Here is a 16,195-nt window from a genome sequence, read left to right as displayed (position 1 = left end):
ATATGACATAGGTGAGGTATTATAATATATAAGAGGAAATATATCCTTTTTATTTGATTATGCTGTTATTTGGAGCTTTTTTGTTGGCACCTCTAGCCTTTAAATATAACATCATTTATTAGTAATTTTTTTTTACATAATACTGGCTGGCAGTTTTGGCAAGTTCATATTGAATTCCGAACGTCACCGTAATATTTGTAATATAAAAATAAAGTAATTTTTGCACTAGGCGATCAAAAACGAGTTCTCCTATATACCAAACTTTTAAAACACTCAAATAAGGATTAAATGACAAGACTGAATTTCTAAACCTTAAAGTAGTTGAATAAATTCCTTTCTGTTTTCCAATCTTTGAGTTATAAACTTTAATTAACAATTTAAATCAGAGTAAACAGCCTCTATTTGTATTAAATTCTTCTTAAACCACTATTTACAATAAATACCACTACTAATCAAGTATTTAGAGTCCATAAAGTTAATTGATTTTCAAGTACATTCCAATAAACTGAGCTAAACAAGTAATAAAGTCTATTGTCGTTTAAAACACCAAAGTTCTGCTGACAGTATGTAGTTATACTCCATTCCATTTCCAATGCGAATAACCACTACAGCTCCCAGTAAAATTGCTTTGGTATAAAATCCTAACAAAGAGAAGTTTAATCTAAACCTCACCACTTTCTAATTGGATTGGATAAATTTATGTGTGTGTTTAAATATATATGAAATTGTTTATAATATTTATTATTATCATACAATCAATTTTAAATTAATTGTCATAATTAAAATGGAAGGCTCTAAACACAATGAGTTTTATAACATAACAGATAAAAAAGGGGTGTGTGTGGGTGTGAAAAGAAACATAAGCACCACCAACTGATTATGAACTTCTTCTCCTGACTATTTGAACTAACAGTTCAAACAACTTCTTGTTTCTAATTATTTTTGCTTTTTATATTTATAATTTTGAAAAATTGGTAAGTAAAACTTTAGTAACTTGGTTTTCATTATATAATCAGCGTACACCTCACTCTCCTCCAAAGGAGAAGTGAAGCCAAAAATTAGGAAGCAGACCAAACTCTCAGAGCTCAGGCTTAAGTTGAGGTTAATAGGAATTCCCACCATTTTAATCAAAATTGAAACAGAAGGCTGTCAGTAATTGGTACCAACTCCACTACCACTCTTTATCATGGATGCCTGCCTTTTTGGCTTCACTTTTCCTGCCAGCTTGCCCCCTCCTTTATAGTGTTTCCTCTAACTTCCCAGCATTCATACTAAGGTGATAAAACAGTAAAATGCTTGATTAATAGCAAGGGGATTTAAAAGTGATGACTCAAATTATCTGTACTCCCATTGTTCTAACATTTCAAATATTAAAATTGTTACAGGCTACTGGATTAAAAAGAAACAAATATACTAACCAGATGAATGCAAAAGTGACTGTTTTGTGCAAGGATATTGAGGGTGTGGCTTATTTAAATCCATCTTCAGGAACGAGCAGTGAATACAAATCTGAATTTATTTATTTATTTTTTTTTTTTTAACCTCTTACACATTTGACTACTATTCGAGGTATTATAATAGTATAAAAACAATAGGCAGTATTTTTATTTTAATATACCCTTACCGTTGGTGTGCCCCCATCACCATCTATTATCACATAATAACCCTAGTTACAAAACTCAAACCCTCAACCACTACATTTATGTTTTAAAATAAAACCCAGTTTCAGAGAAAACAAAATCCCAACACACAGCATATCTTAAATACCAAGCTATAATTTCAAATAGGGGCATTGGAAGAAAAAAAGATTTGACTAACAAATGCAGTCATATTTAGAAATAAAAAAGAAAAGGTAATCACCAAAATCTGTTTCATACCAATATTTAATTTAATGTTCTCGGATTGAAGATATTAAAACTATTCCATTCTCAACTGTTAATAATTGATAATGAATAATTAATTTATTCTTATTACTTCTAGATTATTTTTCATAATACCTCTCATCTATTGTTTATTTCTCAATTTTGATGGACCAGGAAATAAAAGCTCTATTAAATCTCACCAAGATTTTAGAGCGTAATGTTTACCTCAAGTATAGTATATTCTGGGTAATTATGTCAGCTGTAAAATGCCAATGCAATAGATATTTTTTTTATGGTTTCTAAAAAAGGTATTATCTCCATGATTCATCTATTATGAGACCCAATTCTATGCCTTATGAAAATTAAAGTTAATATAATAGAAGTTGGTATTGACACTCAAATAATCATCAGTTTTAATGTTCATTCAGATGAATTCACGAGTGATTCAAATTCTAAATACAGAATATCAGAAAACATTATTACAGCATTGCAATATATTATTACAATAATTATAGCTTACTATAACAATTATTATTGTCCATACATTTTATTTATATTATTACAAATGTGTAATAAATTAATTATGTGGGCGAAACATCAGTCATTGCCTTAAATTGAAATCAAATGATAACAAGGTTAATTTGAAAATAATAAATGATTAATGATTTGTCTCCATTTGCATAGTCACTTGATCATACTATGTGCGGCATTGGACATAGGAGAGAGTTATATATCAAAATTAGAAAAAATCACTACTTAAATGAGAAAGTATCCAAACAGATCAGGGGGAAATTATTATTCACTTAATGTAAAATAAATTTGTGTGTTATGGACAAACAGAAAAAAATAACATATATGAGGAGAAGATAGTTGGGGTTGTGGTTAGAATATAACACAAAGAAGTTGAAAGAACTTATTTATTGTGCCAACGTTTCAGCTAGATTTTCTAGCCTTCATCAGGGCTGCTAATGGGAAATTGGAAAACTAAGTTCACAAAAAAAATTGTTTAATCATAATATCTAAAATTGGAAATGTGAATGGTCTATCTGTCTCTCAAAATAATATGTAGATCGTTTATAGAATCTTTGGTGTTTGTAGTTTTTATTTTTATAACAGACTTCAATACAAATTCAGTACAGTATCCTAGTCGATTTAGGTCAATGTCTTGTAATAAATTATAGCCTGCATTAAAAAGAATTTCACAATATGTGAAAGGTACAAGGAATTGCAAATTGTTTTATAAAATCTTAGATGATGTTTTAACTGCACCCAAAACATATCCAGTTTATTTAAAAATATAAATTTTTCCATGTCAAATAGGTGTTACCAACCAACATTTTCAATAAAAATTTAGCTTACCTCATGAAATATTGCCATTTTTAAAAAAAAATAATAACATTCCATAAGTGGATATATTAACTTTTAATACTAAACTTCTCACTTGTTTGTGGTAAAAAATAATGAAACAACATATACAACAACAATAATGAAACAAGTTAAAAAATGGGGCAATGTGTCTTGGAGAAATGAAAAAAAAATATTCCTTATTTAAAACACCTATGGAAGCAACATGGCTAGTTAAAATCTTGGTGCTTTATCCATTATTATTGTAGGATAAAAATTTAGAAGATAATCAATGTATTATTAAAATAAACACTGAGCAGAGAAACTAAAACACAAACAGATACCAAACATGATTATGTAAAAGAAGAAGTAGAAATTGACATTTTTAATTTAATCAATATTAATACCAAAGAGCAATTTGTTGAATTCCTGACACCAATGTAAAAATTCCTATTATGAGTGGAGCATGACAGTAAGTATAGGTGAATATTAGATTTTTATTGCTTCTTTTATGGGATAAGGTGTTGATAGATGATAACATTCGAGGAAAGTGTTAAAATACAACATTAAAACTGCAGTTAAATATGTATTTATCAATGTAAGCTATGTAGTAAACATGTTTTGTAGTACTAAAAGCTATACTTAAGTTTAAGAAGACAGATGTAACCTTACTTTGAGTTAAGAGTCAACATATTTCTTCTTAATATTTCATGTTGATTTTTAAAATAAAATTGTTGTGGAGGAATCGACTAAATTTTCTTACTACACAATGATAGAACTTTCCTCTTTAAATAAATTACTTAGCAAAGAATCAAAATAAAAGTTCAAGAAAATATGTTATAAATCAAATAAGGAAAACAATTTTTTTTTAAGTTACCTTTTTTTCCATTTTTTGTGCACCCCCTCTCAAAAAAAAAAAATAATTTGCTAGAGTTTGTATGGTAATTGTTCCTAAAAACGCCATATAAAGTCTATAATCTCGTTAAACATAAACTTCGCAATGAACCGAGAATAAATGCTGGGCATAAAAATATAATATGGCAGATATTCTGGTATATTCCTTCACACCCAGCTATACATATAGCATACCTCCTATATGTATGTAGCAAATACCCACTAAAATCTTGACAGGAGGGTATGAAAAAAAAATATTCTGGTATATCTTGTGAACAATTTCTATTACTAATTAAAACATAGTTTTTTATTTCTAGCTTTAATTAAAGCCTTAATATGGAACCCAAATATTTAAATAAGTAATTATAATTAAAATAAAATATAAAACAAATTATTATGTAACAACCATTTAAATGAAAATTATTAGGTAGGAAATTATAAAATTATAAATTATAATAAATAAAAACTATTAATTCAATTATACATTTGATAATCATTTTTACATAACCCCATGTTTACTTAAAACAAAAATATAGAAATGAAATATGTAAAACCATCATAAACAATATGTCCATGCATTATTGAAAATTTAAAACTTACATTCGTCATTATCATTTCTCGAGGTCGGTTTTGAAACGAAATACAATAATTTAGCACTTAACTGACACTAGAATATATAAAAACTATCACATTTAAGAGGTTCCACACAATTAGAAACAAAAGGATTAATAACTCGACGGAATCCATGATCCACGGCAGACTGAATTTCTTTGCTAGTAGGATTAGGGAAGCTAATTTGACTATATTGGCGCCTGATTTGACCCCTCCTCCACCAGTTCTAGAATGTTCTATTTCAAATATCTGCATTATTACTTCACTGATATCACTCCAAAACGGAAGTCAACTTTTGCTTTGCTTTTCACAAGTTTTCTTATCATATTTATATTAAACTTTATTTTGTACCATTATGTAGTGTATTTTAGCAGTGATATAAACCGTTATGAATAACAATAAACATTTTAATTATCTGAAGCTTATTGAAGTGGTTGCATCAGTAAGTATTTATAGATCTGTATGACTAATATTAGTTTGTACTCATATGGCTTATTATTAAAATTATTTAAGTAATATTAAAAAAGAATTCAAATGTCTAATGTTTAACTCGGTATGTAAAATAATTATTTTTTAATCTTATAGTTTTCTTTTATATCCTTATAATAATATAAATATTAAGAATTACAATAACTAATTTCTATGCCAGAGGATTTATTATGGAATTAATTAATATTGTTTAACATTACTACAAATATTATGAGTGTTTAACAAAAACATAACAATTTTATATTGTCCAAAGTTTAAGTTGGTAGTAAAAAAGTGTTTCTGACTCTTATAGTTTTAGTACCAGTTGAACTAATAATGTATTGAATTTTTCAGTGTTGAACTAGGAGTGAACTAGGAGAAATATGGGTAAGTTATATTATTCTTAAAGATGTTTTATTAGCACATTATTATTTTTTACGAAAAAAAAAGAAATATTATCAAATATAATTTTAGTTAAATAAATTTTTAGTTTTGCAAGACACAATCTGTTCTCTCACAATTTAAATTAAAGTTCAAGATTAATAACTCAAGGTATGGATTTTTTTCTTGGCCAAATCATATATCATTTTCAGTTTGGAAATGACTCTATTTTTTTTCCTTCCAGTTTTTTTAAAAATACAGACAGTCCTGAAAATAGATTATTTTAAAATAGATCAGTTATTATAGTGTTAAAAATATTTAATGTACAGATTATTAAACATTAATCGGAGGTTTCACAGTTGTGATCCACACATTTTTATGTTTGTGTTATCATTTCTTTTTAGTTATGTCAAAGTTAAAGTATATATGTATATATTTGTGTATGTGTTTGTGTAAATATATTATGGTCATCATTAATTTAAAACTAATGAATTGTTCAATTTTACTGTTCAAAAAATTATCATTGCTTACTTTTTTAATCATAAAATATGGCTTAAAATGAATAAAATATTGTATCAATATTAACAAAAGGAAATAGCATAAATTTCATTTATTGTTATAGTTTAACTTAAATACCTATCTATCTATCTATAAATTCAAATTGTCTACAATATTGACCATTGAAATAATTTTTTTTTAAATTAACATTGTTAATTTTTTTTTTAAATCACAGAAATCTTGTGTACACATAGTATACAAAGTGAATTATTTAATACTTATTACATATTATATTACTGAACTTTTTATTATTGATCATTTTAACTAATTTCACTATTCACTTGGCACAAAAATTAAGATAACGCAATATATGTTTTCCAAAGAAGATTCAACTGAATCTTGTTTGTATAAACAAAAACAAACACTTTTAAAATATGTAACAAAAATAACGAACATAACGAGACTAAACAGAACGGAGAACGGTACTCGACTAAATTATATGAAGGAAAAGAGAAAAGGCCTTCAGCCATGTTGTTTAAGTGTAAACATTCCTTAATTCGATTCGAAGACTGTGAAGATTCGTTTTATAAGGAAGTACCTTTTAAAGTTAATTTTCTGTATGCCTGATATTTTCTCAGTACAATTTATTTAAGAGTGAAATATTTTTTAATATCATTGTCCTCTAGGCTAGAGTGCCCAAAGTGGGTGCCGCGGCACCTTGGGGTGTTCTATGTGTATGCCAGAGGTGATACATACGAATACTACTTTCTCAAAAAAAAAAAAAAAAAAAAAAAAAAAAGCAAATATACAGAATATTCTTGAGTTTACTTTGCAGTTAGTAAATTTATTTTGGCAAATATGCAAACTGCTGTTCTTACAATCAACGTATTAGTTTTAGTGTTGTAGGTAGTTTTAATGATACAGTGCTCCCAACGAAAAATTAATTAGGTTAGGAAAAATCTGCCATTTGCCTCCAACTATGGTTTGCAGATTTATCAATTTTGACTAGTAACTGTATGTAGTCTTCATTAAATTAGTCCAATTTTTTTTTTCACTTAAGTCTTACTAATACATTGGTACTGTTTGTTTATTTCTTTTTTTAATGATATCATGGTTATCATTCTGTTTAAAAGTGATTTGATTTTATAGTCTGTGTATAGAATTCCTCTTGGTAGTGGGAAGGACTATCAAACTTTCCTTTGGATTTTACTTCTAACCGATCCGAATGAAGGGTTTCCTTTTTTAAAGGGAATCGAAAGGGAACAGGGAGGTGTGTTTGGACGGGGCCAAGTTAGATTGGTAGAGGGGAAGGTTTCAGTTGAATTCTCTTAGCGGGCGAACTATGCTACTAAGTATTGCATAGAACCCTGTTGATTCTTAAATAACGGAAAAATTTCAAGTCCCGATTATCCAAAAAAAAACTTACACCTAAAAATATAATAAAATAAAAAATGTGCTTATTAAAGAAAGATGGATCAGATACGGTCAAAAAAGAATTCATATAGTACAAAACTATATCGAAAATAAGATAAAAATGAGCATAGTAAATTTTAAAAATACAAATAAGACGTTCAGAAATAAGTAACAATAAAAAATACAGTAATAAAAAGCAGTCATGAAATGAACATTGATTCTATATATTGATATATTGAAATATTCATCCACTTGTCAATTTTATGCCTAATATTTTATACTAGATTTTTAATGTTTTTTTTTTTAAATTTACTTAATTTTTATTTAATTTTCCCATATTCCTTACATTTAATTGTCCTACTGTAGTTTACTTTATATTTAATGTCATCTCATATTCCAAACCAGTTTACAATAATTGTGCCATGATTTGAGTTTCTTTTTGACTTCAGTAGGATCATTTTTATGAATATTCTTAATCTCCTTGGTTACCTATTATCTTGAACCACTATCAAACCTCACTTGAACCCCAAAATCTACTAAAAAAATCTTACAATGGTAAAATAAACTTTAGAAAATCACTTAGCAATAAATTACTGTCCTATTATATACTTTAAAATCTCATTTCGTAAGGACGACGATTATTAGTCATGATAAAATACATTTTTTTTTTTAACTCAACATTAACTGCATCAAGCCATAATAATAATAATTCAGAACATAGTAGTTATTTTTTATTTCCTTCTATTGAGTAGTGTGAAATGAATAGAAGTAAAAGTGGTGGCCAACCACAGCAAAGTCCCGTAACCATTTATATTTATCTTGTATTTTTATTTTTCCCCAATATTGGTTTTTTTCTTGTATCTATTTTGACATATCCTGTTCTAACATGATAACAAAAAAATAAATAAATTTTGATTGGCTTTGATTTAAGACGTGAATATATATTTTTCCTGAGAGATATGACAAATTAAAGTAAAGATATATTTGGACCTAAAAACTTTTAAAACTTTCTTTGGGACAATTATATCAATGAATATTCAACTTCTTATGTCAAGTAACATTGCTATATAATTATTTCATCTTGTCTGTAAAAAAATGATTCCTGAGGCCGCGATATTACCATCATAAAGTTTTTCTAGGAACCATTGCACCCGAATTAATTAAAACCAAGAGGGTTTGGATTAGCGAAATCATTGGATTACAGAAAAGGGAAGAAAAGGTTGCATCACAAAATACAAATTGAAAAAAAAAATTATAAATTTATTTAAATAAAAATATTGAAACAATAATTAATCATTGTCGAGAAATTTATTTTTTAACTATTTTCTTGTGAATATGCTTTCAGTTTTAAATGCTTTGCTTAGATTTTATTTTAAATATATGGAGTTAGTATTTATAATTAGATTATTTAAGGTATATCAGCACGTAAGGTGTTGATAATACGGTTTTATTTAATGTATGTACATATGTACTGCATGCATAAAATAACAATATGTTCCGGATTCAAGTGGGAATCTACGTTGTTTGAGAATTGCCCATGAGTTGAGTAAATAATTATATTCACCAAATATAATTTAGTAAATAGCGAAATAAGGCACGTAATGTTTTTTTGGCTGTTTCAGCTTGCTTTATATTGGTGAGTAAATGAATCAAATAAACGGATTTTGATAACTTTACATGGATTTTGGAAAGACTCCAAGTCAAACAATTAGCCGAAAACCTCTGGTTTATAACGAGTATAAAAAGGCAAAATCCTGTTCATTCTTTTTAATAATTTAAATTTAATATCGATGATAATCCTTACAGACGTTGTAAGTAAAAATATACACTTATAAGTGAAAAAAAAACCGCTGTTATTTCTTGTTTATTAATTCTGTTCTTTTTTTTTTTTTTTACGTAATTTGTATTATTATTTTTTGGTATCACTTAAAACATATGTAAAAACTTAGACTGTACATTTAAGGACAGGTTCATTCTCTTAGTGGCTTAGTTAGTTTAATATTTAATTTGGAATATCTAAATAATTGTAATATATGTGATATTATAATAATATCTCTAATATTGATCATTGATATTTTTTTTTTTACAATTTTTGAGATTTTGTTGCAAAAAACGTGTTTCGTTTTTACTGCACTGAATCCATTGTTTAATTGTTTTTCCATTATGAATAATAATAGTACTATTATTAAGGTATTACCTTAGTACCTTATTAAGGTCAAATATCTAAGTTGTAAATGTATTTTTTTGAATAAAAGTATTCAATTTACTACTACTTTAAGAACTCCTATCAAATCTGAAGGATTTCGGTCTTAAAACAGAAACGGATAACTGATTTTTTTATAAACAGAAGAATTTTCCTTCACCGTATTTTTTTTAATATTGATATTAACAAGTAACAATATGTGACCCCAGTATAAAAAGAAAATATTGTAACACTATTAAATTTACACTTTGGCTGTTACCTTGTTTTACCGAGTGTTCATATAGTCGGTGAAAAGCAAAGTGTCCTATTCTTTGATTTTATAATATCTAAATCTGTTTATTTTAATAATGACTGGAAAGGTCCATATATAATCGAATAGTCACCATAAACACCAAAGATATAATAGACACCAATGTTTATCGAAAGCCCTTTTTTTAAGTGGCCCCGACATTTTTACCCCTTGGGCACCACGCCTATCTCTCTTGATTCACCTCTGCTCAAAGTTTGTAATATTATGGTAATTATTTTGTTATTAATTTAAATTAAATGACAACCGAAAACAAGAAGTAATTCACCAATTCACCATTCACCAACTTTTATAACCACTTATTAGTAATGTTTAAAATTTGAAATTTAATATTTAAATATTTATGGTTAGTATTATAAGAATATTAAATTTTACATCTACTCATAAACTTCCTATTGATATGTTATATAATGTAATTTTGTATCCCTCTGTTATTTAATTTTTTTTAAAGGGTTCTCTTTGGACCAATTTCGTTTTTTTTTTTTTTGTTATTTTACTGCTATATTATTTATGTTAAATAAATAAATTGAAAGGAATTTGAAATGAGAAGAAAACATCTACGTTTCTGAAAATGTCAGTAGCAGACAGATATTTGTTCCACTTAGCGCACTTCACTTACTTGTAGGCTTAAATACATTTTAAAAGAAGGGGGTCACATTTAGCTGTGGCAAAGGAAAACTTAATACTGGCTTATGGAATAAGCCTAGGTTAATTCACAGTACCTTAGACTTTCCAAATTATGCGCAATGATATAATCAGCAAGAAACAGTAAATAAATATATTAGATATAAGAAAATAATTCATGGGTGATGCAATATTTTTTCGCAGAGTTTTATAAGTGTATTTATGCACTTTTTCTTTTTTATCTGCATGATTTTGTTTTTATTCAATTAAAGTTGCCCTCATCTTGGTTCAACTTACATCGTAGAATATTTTATCCGAAGAATGATGAGTTGACTGGAAAATTTAAAGGTTCTTGTATTTTGTACACACTAAATATAACTGAAAAATAAAATGAATGAAATTTGCGAGAAATATTGTCTGGTTGAATAACAAATAGATCTCTAGAAACCTTATCGTTGGTGAAACAACGTGAATACATTAGAGGCGAATACCGAAGCGTTCATTTGAGGATTTTGCTAGATCCAATCTGGAAGATTTAGGTTAGTCGGTGTCCACTGAGGATGGCAGAGATAGTCTCAGGTAAATGGTATTGAATTTTCTAGTTCATTACGGCTTATTATTAATATTATTCGTAGTTAATTAGTTAGCCTAAAATGTGAATTTTTTTTTTGTAGCAGAACTATTCAGCTGGCAGATATTCTGAATGCATAATTTTTTTTTTATTGAAAATAACATGACCATTATTTTTTCTTTTTTGCAACAATATATGAGTGACTTTCCAAGAAACAAGTTTGAATAGCGAAGACAAAGGATTTTGAATCCCGTTTTATTGTTATTTGAGCCGTTGAATGCAAAATTGGTTCAAGTCAAACCTAGAGTTTTGAGATAAGTAAAATACTAGAGGAAGTTCTATAAAGTGTACAAGGGAGAAGATTTTTTTTTTTTACAAAAGAAGTCTATTCAACAATTTAAAATCATTTGTTGTTAGTCCACTCATAATTACTCTATATCATTTTTTTCAATGAAAATTAATTTGGGTGAAAGCAGAATGACTTAGACCACTTTTGTTCTTAATTATTCAATTAATTGTTATATTCTTTATCCAGAGATTAAGATAACTATCCCCAAGACCAATAGTAAGGGCAGTTGCTTTTTTTAAGTCAATAATTACTGTTTTATATGAAGAAAACCTGTTCAAGCTGCTCTTCTGCGAATTGGAGGAAATGTAATACCCTGCCCTGTATCTTTTAGGTGCAGAACTATTTTTTCTTTACCCAGAGGTGTAGATAAATGAGTCTGTGACCAATGCTTCTAAAATTATATTAAATACACTTTTCTTCAAAGGGAAACGTTTGTTTGAACTGTTCTCCTATCCTTTAAAGTTAAAGAACTATGGCACTATTATTTAGCTTCGAGATTTTCAAAAGATAATTAATTCACTAAGGTTTTTAAAATTTACTTTGAAAATTTGTATAGAAAAAATATAAATATTTATAATATTTGTTTGTTACATTTTATACAAATATTAAAAACACATTCATTACTTTTTATAATAATATAATACTTTTTATGTTCTAAATATGTATTTATTTCAAGAATAAGAGGATTTTATATGAAAAAATATATAAAAATATTCCTCACAAAAACTTTTAAAAATGGACTTATAGCAATAAAATAAGGAATTAAATTCTAGTTTTCAAATAAAATGAATGAAGAATTTTCCATCAATAGTCAACATACCCACTTAGTTAAAAGTTATTATTTAAAAATTATTATGGGACAGTCTCATAAAAATAAGTTAATTTTTAATATCTTTTTGCCACGGCGAAATTTTTAAATAAACTTAAGATGTTTTAAGTGCAAAACTTTTATTTGTTAGAAAAACCTATACTTTTTCAGAATTTAATATATTATCTTCTGATAGAAATCATATCGATCATCAAATACTAGATTTAAGACCATGTACATAAAGTTATAACTGTTTAAGTTGTGCTACAACCATAGTAATATTGTTAGTATTAATAAGTTATTTTTTAAAAGCCTTCATTAGTGATTAAATTATTAGAAAAATTTCGATTGCTAATTTCAGAACTATATTAATAAAATAAATTTTTAATTTCCTTTTTATCTTTGTATAATTAAAACTTTAATTATTAAATTATAATTTTTAATTATTGAAATTTGGATTATTGTAGTTTTTAAAGACGTAGCGATGGATATCAGAGGAATATTTGTACATATTGCATATAATTGATCACAATGACTAAATTTCTGATAAATCCTGACGCGATGATCAGTTTGATTAGCTCGTGACGTCCCATCATTTTGTTGGACCTAGATTGCTTCATTTTTTATGAATCATAGATAAATTAATTTATATTCTTTTATGATAAAATCGTAATTAAGTTTTTTAAAAGTTAAAATCTAGATCGCATCTATTATAGAGGAGCAGCCACTTCCGGAAAATTTTAATGTTTATAAATTTTTCAAACATGAAAAAATTGAGATATTTTGTTTAAAAAAAAAATATTAAAATTCTTTATAACATCTTTCATGTATGAATTTTTATGTTTTGCTAAGTTTTTCATGTGTGTGTGTGTATATATATATATAAATTTTCATATATATATATATATATGAAAATTTAAAAAAAATTGAAAAATATAGTAGTGAAATTATATTTATGTATATTTCCTTTTTATATTATTTATTAATATTCACATCCTTTGAATATTTGTTTTAATATCCATTTATAAAACAAAAATTTTAATAATAATTTTTTTGAAATATCAATCTAAAAAAGGAATGGGGGAACCTATATTTATATCGTGGTAATGAATATGATGAATAAAGATATATATTATAGAAAGAGATATCTCCGCGATGTATTAGAGGATTGGAGGCGGTACTTGCCTTTCGTTGCGAAGTTGGGGGCAGTCGGGAGCAGACTGAATCTGCCAAGTCCGAAGGGGCCCTCGCATGCGCAGCCCCACCTTATGCTTCGAGGCCTTTTTATAAATTGGCCCAACCAATAATATGATATAACATATACTAATATTAAAGGTAAATAAATTACCTACAGTTTTGGCGCTAATAATATTTTTGTTAACCCGCTTTGTTTTGAATCAAGTGCGAGTCGACATTAAGTAATAGTAAATAAAAAGAAATCTTGATAGAAATTTTTATAAAAACCATGAAAATTGTTTAGTTAGGTTTATTAAGATCCTGCTTGCGAATTTCAAGTTTGTGACCTCAATTTTTCCTACTAAGACCTCTTAACGGTTTACATTTGGCTGAACTACATTCCGTCCCGTAATATTGCTGGCGCTCAATTTAAAACAAAGAAAACCGTTAAAGAAATAAAAATTACTTGCAATTTTCTCTGATTTGGTATAAAATGATCCTGAAAACATAGTATACATAAATACATACGTATAAATAAATCCGAAAAAAATAGGTCACTAAGTTGAAATTCTTGATTAGTATCATAAAAAATCAATAAGCAAATCATCAGAACTTTCTACCAAGATTGCATTCTGACCCTCATTTGACTGAACCTCAACTCAATTCCCATGATCTGTATCTAAGAAATTAAAATGATGATAAACATGTATGTAACATGAGAATAAATAACTTTTACTGAAAAATAATTTGAGGAAAAAAAAAGTAAAAATGTAAGGAATTTATTTTTTAATATCATAAGTTAATAATGCATTTTAATAAATATATGTTAATCTTTACAGTATTTAAAGGTGGAAAATCCGACTTCATCTCTCAACCTCATAGACTACTCCTTGGACTAATGCTGGACATTTCGCGAATTCTCTATTTATTTATTTCCTTTTTCTCAAATTATTTTTCAGTATAAAAGTTAGTTAGTTATTTTATTTATACTCTAATTAATACTTAGTTGTTTGTTATTTTACATATTTTTTTATTACATTCATTGGTTACCTATTTATCATAATTTTTATTTCTTAGATATATTATTTTGGTTATTTTTTTACTAATTGTTTTTATTAATTAAAACTATTCAATTATCAAAGGATTGTAAATCACTAGGGACGTATTTTTTGCATATTCTCAATCGATCTGATAATAAAAACATTTTAAAAAAACATTGTATTTAAACTGTTGTCTTCGAGTTTAATAAAGTAATTACATTATTGTAAAGTACATGGCAATACAGCTACTCAATTTGTTTTGCCCCCTTTAAATAATATTAAACAATTTCAAAGCACGACTCGATCCCCAGGTTTTATACACGAACTCGAACACCCGTATACCCCACACTCACTCCTCCCCTTTTTCCCAACCCACCCTTTTTATTTTTTAATTTTGAACCCGCACAGATTAGGCCCGACACATGGCTAAACGTTCGAAACATAAAAGCCAATCAAATAATAATATTACTTTGATCTCATCCCCCGCGAAACAAGAATTAAGCTCTTTGCGCTGATCCCCGCAACCGAATTATGTTGTGAGCCATCGACGCGTGGATTAATCACGACGTAGAGCTCAGCGTGAGGTTTCCAACAATTGTGAGATTAACGTGGAGTTCTCATATTCAATTTGAAACTAGTTGTTCACTACAGGTCTAATCCTCTTTAATAAGCGATTCATAATAGTTTGATATAATACTATAAAAATATAACTGCGATAAATGAATAGTTAATTAAGTTCAATAATCTTTTAATTTAATGATCCGTTTCTAACGGATGTCATTAAAATTATTTATATAATGAATTTTTTACATGGAGCGCATGTATATATGTAAACAATGCCATAATCGATATTGAATACATCCATTAACAAATCAAAAATTATTTAAACGGCAGTATTTCGAGTAATTTTAAAGATTGATGCAGCCAATGAATTTCAAGTTCATGTGGGTTCAATTATAAAGAAACTTACAATCATGGACAAAGTATATTTCTTATAAACATAAGTATATTTCAATTGTAAGAAGCACATTTGTTCAACTGCTCTCTCACATGTTTAGAAATGTATATTTTCTTATTATCATTATTATGAACTATTTTAAGTTTACAAAATATTGAAAGAGTTGCGATTCTCTTTATTTTATTTTTATAATTATCATTACTATTATTCATTTCACCACATATTACTCTTATTTCGGATTTGCTTTTATATTTAATTCTCATGGATATTAATAAAAATCAGGTTTGCTGCTCACACCACACAAGTTTCACTTACTAACCTACTTGCGTCCTCAAGTTTTGTGCAGATTGGTTGGCTAGTATTGAAGTTGTCACTATTTTCGTCATTTTCGAAAAGAAAAAAAAATATATTTACCGGGAGAACAAAAATCATAAACAAAAAGTTTCTATTACTATAAAAATTTGCATTTTTGGGTATCTCGAGATGGAAATAACGAATATAAAATGTCCCTGCTAAGAATACAATAGTTCAACAAAAAGCAACGAAGCCGTGGTGCAATCGTGAAAGATCAGGTTTTCCTGATCCGGGCGGTCTCAGCTTTCCCATTCGAATAGCACTACTCTATTTTTCTTTTAGTTATTCATTCAATACTTAAGCTTTATAGTATAATTTTAGGTATAAAAATGT

The 16,195-nt window shown here is 27.3% G+C and overlaps 1 protein-coding gene across 1 annotated transcript in view; it reads right to left on the bottom strand.

Annotated features, from left to right (window-relative positions):
* Positions 1-4,864, bottom strand: part of LOC106686361 (acid sphingomyelinase-like phosphodiesterase 3b) — a 483,558-nt gene extending 478,694 nt beyond the window's left edge. The window contains exon 1 of the mRNA XM_014429614.2: positions 4,701-4,864. The gene's annotated coding sequence lies outside the window, so the exon portion shown is untranslated. The remainder of the gene's footprint in view (positions 1-4,700) is intronic.
* Between the last annotated feature and the right edge of the window lie 11,331 nt (positions 4,865-16,195).

Source organism: Halyomorpha halys, unplaced genomic scaffold (genome assembly GCF_000696795.3).
Source record: "Halyomorpha halys isolate HHAL.00 unplaced genomic scaffold, Hhal_1.1 Scaffold812.1, whole genome shotgun sequence".
Classification (NCBI taxonomy): Eukaryota; Metazoa; Arthropoda; class Insecta; order Hemiptera; family Pentatomidae; genus Halyomorpha; species Halyomorpha halys.
The sequence above is the reverse complement of the archived record's forward strand: the minus strand, read 5'-3'. Positions and strand labels throughout refer to the sequence as shown.